This window comes from Peromyscus leucopus, chromosome 7 (assembly GCF_004664715.2).
Source record: "Peromyscus leucopus breed LL Stock chromosome 7, UCI_PerLeu_2.1, whole genome shotgun sequence".
In the NCBI taxonomy this organism is placed as follows: Eukaryota; Metazoa; Chordata; class Mammalia; order Rodentia; family Cricetidae; genus Peromyscus; species Peromyscus leucopus.
Window position 1 is genome coordinate 34,948,707 of NC_051069.1, and position 12,801 is coordinate 34,961,507.

Consider the following 12,801-nt stretch of genomic DNA (forward strand, 5'->3'; position numbering starts at 1 on the left):
ATGTTTGTTTTATTTTCAAGCTAAACTTATGTTGCGAGGATGGAGGATGATCGGTTCAAGACTTGGTCAGAGGTAGTAAACCTGACTTTCTCAAAAGTCTTATGGGTTACTTATCCCCTCAAACTCAGCTCCTCTACTCTGCCCTCCCATCTCCTGCCTGACCCAATCCTTTCCTGCTCGGTATTTCTGCCGATTCTTTGTTTCTTCGCGCCATTCATTGTGGTTCTTGAGGGTGTGTTGCGGGTTCGCCAGGGGTTTTGTCTCCCAAGGTTTCCTACAGTCGTTATTTCTCCCATTTTAAACCCAACAGAGAAGTGCATCGTAAAACCCCTTCCGTAGAACGGAATGTCATTCTCCATAACTTGCCATCATAATGAAATCCTTATACCCCTTGTGTTTTATTAATGTCTGCCTTTCTATAGTATTGCTGTGAAGCAATCAGTTGCTGCCGGTAATTCTACTTCTCCATAAACGAGAAGGTGATATTTGGGGTTTGGTACTCAGGTTGCTAAGCTAATAAACAATTAGTCTGAAAAGCAATATTGCGCGTTTCGGTGTTGCGGAGGTTCTTCATCTAGAGAATATATTATGTAGAGCTTTTTGAGTGAGCACATTTACATGAATGTGGAGATTAATTCTGAAGAAAAGGGGGTTATTATATCTTCACTGGCATAGTATTCTCTGGGTAACACTACTACGCCTATTGTAATCTAGACACAGAGATAACACTATATATCAGGTTTATCCAATTAAGCATCACTATAGGAAATACCGTTTCAGTGCATTTACATATAGCTCTCACAACCAAAAAAATCCCAGACAGATGGTCAGGTAACAGAATTTCTATCTACCAGATCTTCAAAGAAGAGTTAATACCAATACTCTTTAAATTGCTCCACCAATAGAAACAGAAGGAACATTACCAAACTCCTTCTATGAGGCTACAACCCTGATTCATAAACCAACAAAAGACACAACAAAAGAGAACTACAGACTCATCTCCTCATGAACATGATGCAAAAATACTCAATAAAATACTGGCTAACAGACTCCGAGTACACATCAAACAATTATCCACCATGATCAAGTAGGGATCCCAGGGATGCAAGGGTGGTTCAATATATGAAAGTCTGTCAATGTAATACACCAATAAAACAAACTCAAAGAAAAAAAACACATGATCATCTCACTAGATGCAGAAAAGGCATTTGACAAAATCAACACCCCTTCATGATAAAGGTCTTGGAGCAATCAGGAATACAGGAAACAATACCTAAACATGATAAAGGCAATTTACAGCAAGCCAAACAGCAAAGATAAAATTAAATGGAGAGAAACTCAAAAGCGATTCCACTAAAATAAGGAACAAGGCAAGGCTGTCCACTCTCCCACACTTATTCAATACAGTACTTGAAGTTCTAGCCAGAGCAATAAGACAACATAAGGAGATTAAGGGGATACAAATTGGAAAGGAAGACGTCAAGCTTTCTCTATTTCCAGATGACATGATAGTATACTTGAGTGACCCCAAAGATTCAACCATGGAACTGACACACGCCTTTAATCCCAGCACTCAGGAGGCAGAGGCAGGCGATTCTCTATGAGTTCGAGGCCAGCCTGGGCTACAGAGTGGGTTCCAGGAAAGGCACAAGCTACACAGGGAAACTCTGTCTCAAAAAAACAAACAAAAAAAAAAAAATCAGTAGCCCTCCTATATACAATTGACAAACAGGCTGAGAAGGAAATCAGAGATACATCACCATTACAATAGCCACAAATGATATAAAATACCTTGGGTAACACTAACCACCCAAGTGAAGGACCTATATGACAAGAACTTTAAGTCCCTGAAAAAAGAATTTGAAGAAGATGTCAGAAAATGGAAAGATCTCCCATGCTCATGGATAGACAGGATTAACATAGTAAAAATGGCAATCTTACCCAAAACAATCTACAGACCCAATGCAATCCCCATCAAAATACCAACACAATTCTCACAGACCTGGAAAGAATAATACTCAACTTCATATGGAAAAACAAAAAACCCAGGATAACCAAAAGAATAAACAACATGTACAATAAAACAACCTCTGGAGGCATCACGATCCCTGACCTCAAACTCTAATATACAGCTACAGTAATAAAAACAGCTTGGTATTGGCATAAAAACCGACATATCAACCAATGGAATTGAACTGAAGACCCTGACATTAACCCGTACACCTATGAACATATAATTTTCACAAAGAAGCCAAAACTGTACAATGGAAAAAAGAAAGCATCTTCAACAAATGGTGTTGGCATAACTGGATATCAACATGTAGAAGGCTACAAATAGATCCATATCTGTCACCGTGCACAAAACATAAGTTCAAGTGGATCAAAGACCTCAACATAAATCCAGTTACTCTGAACCTGCTAGAAGAGAAAGTAGAAAGTAGTCTTGAACACATTGGCACAGGAGATCACTTCCTAAATATAACACCAGTAGCACAGACACTGAGAGAAACAATCAATCAATGGGACCTCTTGAAACTGAGAAGCTTTTGTAGAGCAAAGGACACAGTCAACAAGGCAAAGCGACAGCCTACAGAATGGGAAAAGGTCTTCACCAACCCCACAGCTGACAAAGGACTGATATCCAGAATATATAAAGAACTCAGATTAGACATCAAAATGCCCAACAGTCCAATTAAGAAATGGGCTTTAGAACTAAACAGAGAATTCTCAACAGAGGAAACACAATGGCTGAAAGACATTTAAGGAATTGCTCAACATCCATAATTATCAGGGAAATGCAAATCAAAATGAATCTGAGATACCACCTTATGCCTGTCAGAATGGCTAAGATCAAAAACACTGAAGACACCTTATGCTGGAAAGGATGAGGATCTAGGGGAACTCTCCTCCACTGCTGGTAGGAATGCAAGCTTGTACCACCACTTTGGAAATCAATATAGCACTTTCTTCGAAAATTGGGAATCAATCTCTCCCAAGATCCAGCTATACCACTCTTGAGCATATACCCAAAAATGCTCAATCATACCACAAGGGCTCTTGCTCAGCTATGTTCATTTCAGCATTGTTTGTAATAGCCAGAACCTGGAAACAACCTAGATGACCTTCGGATAAATAAAATGTGGTACATATACACATGGAATACTACTCAGCAGAGAAAAACAATGACATCATGGGGTTTGCAGGAAAATGGATGGATCTAGATAAATCATCCTGAGTGACGTAACCTAGACTCAGAAAGACAAACATGGTATGTACTCACTCATAGAAGAATACTCAATGTAAAACAAAGATGACTAGACTGCTACTCACAACTCCAAAAAGGCTACCTAGAAAACAGGACCCCAAGAAAGACACAGGGAATGTCCAGTGACAGAGAAATGGATGAGATCTACATGAACAACCTGGACATGAGTGGGGGTAATGAAGGGCAAGGATCGAGGAAAAGAGAGCTTAGGGGACAAGGAGATTCCAGCTGGATCAAGAACAGAGAGGGAGAACAAGGAATAAGAGACCATGGTAAATGAAGACTACATGAGAATAGGAAGAAGCAAAGTGCTTGAGAGGTCCAGAGAAATCCACAAAGACACCCCCACAATAGACTGCTGGCAATGGTCGAGAGACAGCACCAACTGATCTACTCTGGTAATAGGATGGCCAAACACCCTAATTGTTGTGCTAGAAACCCCATCCAATGACTGAGGGATCTGGATGCAGAGATCCATGGCCAGGCCCCAGGTGGAGCTCCAGGAGTCCAATTGACAAGAAAGAGGAGGGTTTGTATGAGCTAGAATTGTTGAGACCAAGGTTGGAAAAAGCACAGGGACAAATAGCCAAACAAATAGAAAAATATTAACTATGAACCAATCAATAGCTGAGGAGCCCCCAACTGGATCAGGCCTTCTGGATAAGTGAGACAGTTGATTAGCTTGATCTGTTTGGGAGGTATCCAGGAAGTGGGACCAGCTCCTGTCCTCAGTGCATGAGCTGGCTGTTTGGAACCTGGGTCTTATACAGGGACACTTGGCTCAGCCTGGGAGGAGGGGACTGGACCTGCCTGGACTGAATCTACCAAGTTGAACTCAATCCTCAGGGGAGGCTTTGCCCTGGAGGAGATGGGAATGGGGGGTGCACTAGGGGGAAGGTGGGGTAGGTGGCAGAATGGGGAAGAACAAGGGAATCCATGGCTGGTATGTAAAGTTAAATTAAATTATAAAAGAAATATATTTGTAATTTTAAAAAAAGAAATAATGAATTAATTAGTATCCTTTCCCAGTTCTCTAAGAATATATATATATATATATATATATACTACACAGAATATTTGTCCCACTGTCAAAAACTTATATAGTGCCAATGTTTTTATTTCTAGACAAAAATGTGAACAGGGTGACATCTATAAAACATGTAGAGTCACCGGTAATTACAGAGGCCATCAAAGGGAATACCATATCAGAGTCATTAAGTTCAGAGGAAGAAAAAGATAACTTCCATTCCTGAATGTCACTCTGATTTGCTGAAAATTTCCAATGTCCTTTCCCACACCTGTAGCACACACACAGATGAGAGGAAAGACTGTGATAGCACATTATAACAAGGTCTGAAATGAAAATATCAAAATTCTCTTCCTTTGGGAATGCCATTGGGAGCCATTAAATTTTGTGGCACAAAATTAAAATAACTTCGGTGCTGAGAAAGATTAATATGGCCAGAGAGTAAGGAGGAAGTGACTAGCAGTAGAGAGAAGGAACTAAGTTGGGTTGCAGAGGCAATTATAACAGGCAGTGAGTAGGAACACAAGAACAGGCGGGAGACAGAGAGCAAGGAAGAAAATATAGGGAAGCAGCAATGAGGGAGAAAGAAAGAAAAGAAAAAGGAAGGTCCCTGGATTGAGAATAATCTGTTAGAAGTTCTGATAAACACAAATATATAAAGGAGATATTGCAAGGGAGGATTCTGCAAAGTTTTCTCATTAAAGGGATACAAGCAAAAGCAGAAACAAACACTTCCAAGACACTGGCCTAAGGGATGACTAAATTGTACTATTGCCACAAGCAGAAGTTAAAAAGCATGAAATTCTGGTCAGATTTTTACACTTAATCTTGAACAACTGGACATGAAAACACAAATTTGAAGTAAGGGAATGAACCAAGACTAAATAAATTCAGAAACAAACATCAGAACTGGAAAAGTGTTACAGGTCATTTCTCTAGAAAACAAAGCAGAGGATTGGTGACGTATGTGGGAAAAATTAAATAGAATAGCAGAAAGAAATAAAAGGAAATACCCTAATTGCAGATTTTTCTCTTTGAGAGAAAAAGAAATATAGCAACTGCTAAAATTAATCTCAATTATTCCAGATTCCCCAAAATTACTAAGGGAACAAAATTCCTTAGGGCAACCTTGAGATGTTCCCCACATGACAGACATTCATTGGGGTCCCACAGTGATCAGGACTTGGTGATTCCTCAAAATACACTCTATATAAATTGCTAACACCCTTTTCTTTGGTTAGCTTTGTTTTAATTTTCTTCCTTATTCCTTTCTTTCTTCCGTCCTTTAAGGACTTTGCAGCATTGTGAATGCTAGTCAGTACGAGTGAAGCTTCTAGCTGGGTACCAACTAGATATCTCCATGTTCAACAACATGAGTGGTGTCAGCAATAAGACCTCACTGTCAGGTTGTTGAGGGAGAGCAGTAATAATAGACTTGACGATAGCCTGTGATACTTAGAGGAACAGTCTATGGGACCCATTAGCCAACAAGTTAACATGATGCAAGCCATTCTTGGCACTGGAGGTTTTTGTTGGTTTTATTGTTGTTGTTGTTTTTTGAGACAGGGTTTCTCTGTGTAGCTTTTTGCCTTTCCTGGAACTCACTTGGTAGCCCAGGCTGGCCTTGAACTCACAGAGATCTGCCTGACTCTGCCTCTGGAGTGCTGGGACAAAGGTGTGTCCCACCACCACCCGCCCGGCACTGGAGGTTTTATATGGTGGCATAAAATGTCTAGTAAAGATAATGTCTCCCCTATTATATGGTGACTCCTTTTAAATTCCTTTCATATGTATTAGGAAACTTCTCAGTAGTAAATTTCCACAGGACTTTTCAAAGAGCCTTCTGTGTTAGTTTTCTCTTTGCTTGAAGTTATCCACTATCACCTTAGGCTTTTAAAATCTATCTATCCTGTTATCTGTGAACATCCCTGAACCTAAGGGAAGGGCTATGATATGAATGTCCCATTTATGATTGAGCACCACAAAGTCTCTTGTTCTCTGCATATTAATCACAAGAAAATCTCTATATCAATTGTCATCTTCTGCAAGAAGAAGCATCCCTAACATGAACTGACAGATGCACTGATCTATGTGTATAGAAATAACTCATTAAGAATCATTTTAATATATGTCCATTTAAGAGAAAAATAGTGCTATGTTATCTCCAAGGGCCTAAGACCTATCTAGTGACAGGATCTTGGCCCCACTAATAGTGTCAGATATGCCAAAATGTGCATTGGAGTAAAGAGAGCCATTCAACAAATGGTGCCAACCAAATGGAATATTACTTGTGCAAAAAATGTACCTGGTTGCCTGTCTCTCACATGTTCTAAAATCAATTACAACTGCATCAAAGACTATGACATAAGACCTGAAAGTTTTAGAATAAATCATGGAGAAAATAGTTTAAGACATAGGCATAGACAAAGATTTTCTGAAAGGCTTCCAGCATATCAGAATACAATCATAAAATAGATTTGTATGGTATTAAAAAGTTTCTGCACATGAACAAAACTATATTAGAGTGAAAAGACAGCCAAAAGAATAGAAGAAAAGATTAGTATCCATACATTAGGATAAAAATCTAGAATATATAAACATAATAATTTTTTTTAAAACCAAAACACCTGGAACAAAACAAAACAATTAATGAAAAGGCAAATAAAATGTACACACAACTGTCAATTAGCAACGAAAAATAGCAATAAACATTTTTAAATCTTCAAAATCACTAATCATCAAAGAAATACACATATAAAGAATGAGCTTCTGTCTTGCCTCATTCAAAATGGGGCCTACCAAGAAAACAGATAACAGCAATGTGAGGAGGGTGGGAAAGTAAACTCATCCAGCTAACATAAAAATCAGTATAAAGATTTCTTAACGTGCTACAAATAGATCCACCAAATGACCCACCCTTACTACTTTTTTATCACCTACTCAAAACTCCAAGTCAGTATTTTACAGAGATACTATTTTAAAAGCTAAGTAATGAAAGCAACCTACATGTCCAACAACCAAAGAATAGATAAAGTTGAAATTTATATACAAAGTAGATTTTTTTAAATCATAATGAAGACTGAAGTTCGGTCACTTGTGGGAAACAAAATATATCTCATGGTGATTTTACTAAGTAAATTAAGTAAGTATAAGTAAGACAAACATCATATACTTTCTCTTCTTTGTGGGTCTGAGACTTTATTGATGAATAAAATTGTGTATTACCAATGACAGTGTTGTATAATACAAATTGTTATTTAACTATATTGTAAATAACTCATTTTTATTTCTAAATAAAGAGATAGCATCCAACACATTTATTTCACTACAATAATAGTAATATGACTCACCATGAAAACTTAACCAAAGTTCTATATCTCATGATTCCAGAAAAACAATCTTTAATTACAATGAACAAGAAGTGTCATTTTTATAGTTCACTATGACACTTCTATAAGGATGTATGTATTTTTTTAATTTGGCCATCAAAGCCTTGTAGATAAGTTCTCTGCTATAGCAATTTGACTGGGTTCATATTCTCATAGACTCCTTCATTATTAAATCATTGTGAAATAATTCTCTAGAAAATTCTCCCTGTTATTTTGCAAAACAGTTTTACTTCCCTCAATCTGTTTGTTTGATATATAATGAGTATGAGATTAACCTGAGTTATTAGTTATGTGGCCTTTAAAGCTCACATAGATTTTAATAATGAACTTTATTTTTGAAATGTTAGAATTACATAACTATTTTGCTCTGTATGACAGATAGAAATGATATAGAGAAAGAGAAACATATATAGGGATGATGAGAGTGGTACACAGAGAGAAAGAGATTATTTCTAGTCTGGTAAATCAAACTCATAAACAAGAGCCTTCTGGTACTGCATCAATACGCCTTACAACCAGCTGTGGTTTGATTGTTCAGAAGTAAAAATCATTATTTAAATAAGAATATGCATGTGACAGGGGAAATGAACTAGACATTATGACAGTGTTCTCTAACCAAGAATGAATGTAATAATAAGAAAAATCACAGATACAACCCATATATCATGAAAAAGGTAACAACTTCAATTTTATTCCTAAGAAATATGTTTTCTGATCCATTGTTATAATTATATTATATATAATTATAAAAATAATTAATAAATTAATAAATATAATTAAATAAATTATACAATTCTTATACAAACTTAAAGCTAAAAGCCTTGAATACAAAATGCTGGCAACTTCTTAATGATTTCCTAATATAAATCTCACTTTCAAGTAATATATATGGCAGCAAGGTGGGAGGCTATGTAACAAATGCCTTCATTATATTCAAAATCAAATCTCATAACTGCTGAGCAGCTTAACAAGATCATAACCCTGTGTATGTCTCATTTTTCTCATTTCAAAATAAAAGCAATGACAGTAGTGTCCTATATTTAAGAAAGTTATGAAAAAAAAGTTCTTAGAACAGTGTCTAGCATATAATAACTCAATAGACACTGTCATGACTGTTGGCAATAACAGTGTTACACTAAAATGTATTTTATTGATTCAGAGAGGCTCCAAATTTTTACTACATGCGTTTTTTCCTGTGTGATTTTTGAATAAATGCCAAAAATATAAGGGGAAAAATGAAGGTGGTAAAATATTTTTTAAAAAAAGCTAACAAAACAACCTGAAAAATTATTGAAATTTTGGCATTAAGTAACCTCTTATCCATGTTAATAAATATGTAGAAAATAAAGCTATCAGATGGAGAATGTCTTTCTGTACACTGTGAATATGTGTTCCTCTGATTGGTTGATAAATAAAGTTTTGGCCTATGGAAAGGCAGCTTAGAGGCAGGCAGGAAATTCAAAGAGAGAAACAGGAAGAAGGCAGGGAGAGATGCCAGCGAGCCACCCAAGGACTACATGTAATAGGACGCAGGTAAAGCCACAGGACATGTAGCAATACATACATTAATAATTATGGGCTATTTTAAGATATAGGAGCTAGTTGGCAAAAGGCTTGAGCCGTGGTCATGCAGTTTTAATTAATATAAGCCTCTGTGTGTTTAAGTGGGAATGCAGGGCCACAGGAACTGGGCAGGACCAGAAAAACTTCAGCTACACCTATCAAATAAGGAAATTCATATACAAAATTACTACAAAAATCAAGAAAGAAATCAGTTTGAGATAAAGAATACAAGCCATGGATTTTCTTGGATAGTAAAGATACATAAGAAAAAGTAGTAGGTAGTGTTGTCTTACATAAAAAAAGCTAACAGAAAAAGGTCTTAATGCGATTTAGGAAATGGGCACCATTTTGGATACAAATGAATCAGTGATTGCCTCCAGACAAAGATGGGCACATGCAAATCATATTGCACAGCAGAAGGACAAATGATACTATAGAAAACTTGGTGATACTGCTGAAACATGAGAAGAAAGCAAAATAAATTAGTAAATCCTAGGTAATAAAAAAGATAAGAAATGAGAGGGAAACAGCAGATAGGTAGAAACAGATCTAAGAGAAATACACCTGAGTAGATCAGCTTGTGTTTCTCTTCATGGTTCTCTTCGTTTCTGAGGCTGTAAATGAGCGGTTTCAGCATGGGCACCAAAGAGGTATAAAAGACTGAGAAAATTTTGCCCTGGCCCCCAGTTTCAGCAAATGATGGCTTGACATAAGCAAGCACCTCAGATCTGTAGAAGAGACTAACAGTTATAATGTGAGACCCACGGGTTCACATGGCTTTGAACCAACCCTTACCTGATGACATATGAATGATATTGGAAAGGTTCATAGCATATGAGACTAAGATAATGAGACTAGATAAAGTGATAGCAGTACCCACCACAATGAAGCTCATAAGGTCATTGACATAGGTGCTACTGCAGGAGAGCTGGAGAAGAGGGAAGATGTCACACATGTAGTGGTTGATGATGTTAGAATCACAAAAGCTGAGCCTGATCATACACCCTGTGTGAGCCATGGCTCCAGCAAACCTCATCAAATAAGAACTAAGCATCAGCATAAAACATATTCCAGGTGACATAATAACCTTGTACATCAGTGGCTGACAGATGGCCAAATAGTGATCATAGGCCATGACTGTCAGCACATAATACTCTGAGCTCACAAAAAAGAAGCTGAGTCATGCATCCTGTAAAGGAGATGGTGTTCTTCTCTAAAACAAAACTCATCAGCACTTTGGGGGTAAAAACAAATGAATAACAGAAATCAATGAAGGATAGGTTGAAGATTAAAAATAATACATGGGAGTGTGAAGGTCTGAATTTAAGAAAATGAGACTCATTAAGCTCAAGTTTCCCATCATGGTGGCTGCGTAATTCACAAGAACAGAACAAATAAGGGCAGCTGGAGCTCAGGTTGGTCTGTCAGTCCCATAAGAATGAACTTAGACACTGAAAAGTCATTTTCCATGGTCATTTGCTTTCATATGTGGCATCTGCAAGAATATGTCTAGAAATCAACTTTAACCAATAATGCATTTTTCACTCCAAGTGGAGAGCAAGATCAAGTTTGGTGATTTCCATGTATGAGTTCAGAGAACACATAGCTGGACCTCCAAAGAGTAAAACCTGTTCATGTTGATTACTAAGGAATCTCTATTTCCTTTTCTCCTACCCATAATATTTATCCACAAAAAAAAGATGTCAACCAATGACTAGTGACTCAATATAATTTATTCCTGTTCTTTTGTTATTTGCTAATAATTAGGGATGAAAACAATAATGCTAAGGTGTTTTTTCTAAAACTCAAGATTCATGAAACTCTGAATTTCAAGGGAAATTGTCAAGACAAAACTTCAATGTTCACCATTGGTCATCTAGAAACTTTCTTGCTTTGGAAGCTCTTGGTAGCTTCTTTTCCACTGTCTTAGGATATCCAAAGTTACTGGTAATGATATGGGTGATTGCAACCAGTACAGATAATGTGTGACTCTCTAGAAGAGGTTTATTGTGGGAAATGACATTTCTCTAGAAGGTTCTTTCCACATACTCAAAGCAAAACAGCAATTTTACTTGAGTCTCCAAAACACTACCTTACTAAAATGAGAATATGAAGGTCAAGCTTTCTGAAAAAAAGTGTTTTAAGTACAGAAAACAATTCTCTTCTTTATTATATTCTTCCTGTGGGATGGGCCCCTTGAGGGTAAAAATTACTGAGTTTGTTTACATCAAATGCTATAAAACTAAGGTGAATCTTTTGAGATTCACAGTCCTATTTAGTTTCTAATTCCCATAAGGGAGTATCTAGTTCCCAGGGCAGAGTCAAGACTGGTCCCCTTTGTCATTCTCATTATGCTCTGCACAACTCTACAAAGGAGTGTTCAGAGAACTGCTCACCTGCCATTTGCAGCTTTCCTATGAGCATCATTGATTGCAGTAATAAATAGCAGACCACAGGTTTAAAACTCTACCAGACAGACAGAAAGACAGACAGATAGATAGATAAAACTACAAATAAATTTAGAGAGTGGAAACAGGCATTCACATAATATGAGTTTACATCTAGGACTTTCCATTTTTTGACAGTGTAGATGTAGACTTCAATGACCCTTGTTTACATATAATCATATCTGCATATGGGATCAGTACATATATTTTATACAGAAACATGCTCTAAGTTGCTTTTCTCATCATATGCATTATATCAAAACATATAACAGAGACAAAATAAGAGTAGAAACATTTATTTAGTCTCAGACTTTCGTAGGATTTTGGTCTATCTTTGCAGAGAAAGCACAGCAGTTGGAAGAAGTTCTATTTGATTGCAGCAGCAGGAACATGCAGAAACCACATCCTACATAAAGTTGACCAGAATACAGAGAGCTTGGGCCAGAACCTCAAGACAATATAACCTTCAAGGCCTTCTATTGGTAATCAACTTTTCTAGTGAGGCCAAACTCACCCAAAATAGTACAATCAGTTTAAGACTGGGTGGTGAAGCACCCAGATTTTAGAGGCCATTTTATATTCACAAGATAATGCTTTCTATCCATACTGCAGTAGACAATTACCCACAACAGCTAGGCTGCTTTATATTTAATTCTCTACTCTTTCACATTAACATAAGTGATATTGCGTTTTTAATTTCAAATATCTGTTACTCATATACAAAGGAACTGGATTTCATATATTAATTTGTATACTATCATTATTTTGATTGGTTAGTCATTTAGCTAAAGGAGATGTTTTTTCATAGTTTTTATCAGTTTATTTGGAATTTTGACATGCTTTCATATCAGCAAAAAGAAGTTAATTTTAAAGCATTCTTCCTAAACTTCCTATATAGTAAATTGCAAATGAGTAAAGTTATTTTTCCACCAAGCAGCATGGCTATGAGTATTGATTTGAAAGTCATCTCAGTAACAAAGCTGACAAAAACAATTATATGCAGACATGAAACAACTAGAATACTCGTAAACTATTTTGAAAGTAAAGTAACACAAACTCTTCAGATAATATCTTAAAATTTTTCAGCCAAGCCACACATATATGTAGCAT

At 36.7% G+C, this 12,801-nt stretch overlaps 1 pseudogene; it reads right to left on the bottom strand.

The window, feature by feature from the left end:
* Nucleotides 1-524: 524 nt before the first annotated feature.
* On the bottom strand, nt 525-10,720 carry LOC114684952 (annotated as a pseudogene).
* Nucleotides 10,721-12,801: the final 2,081 nt, after the last annotated feature.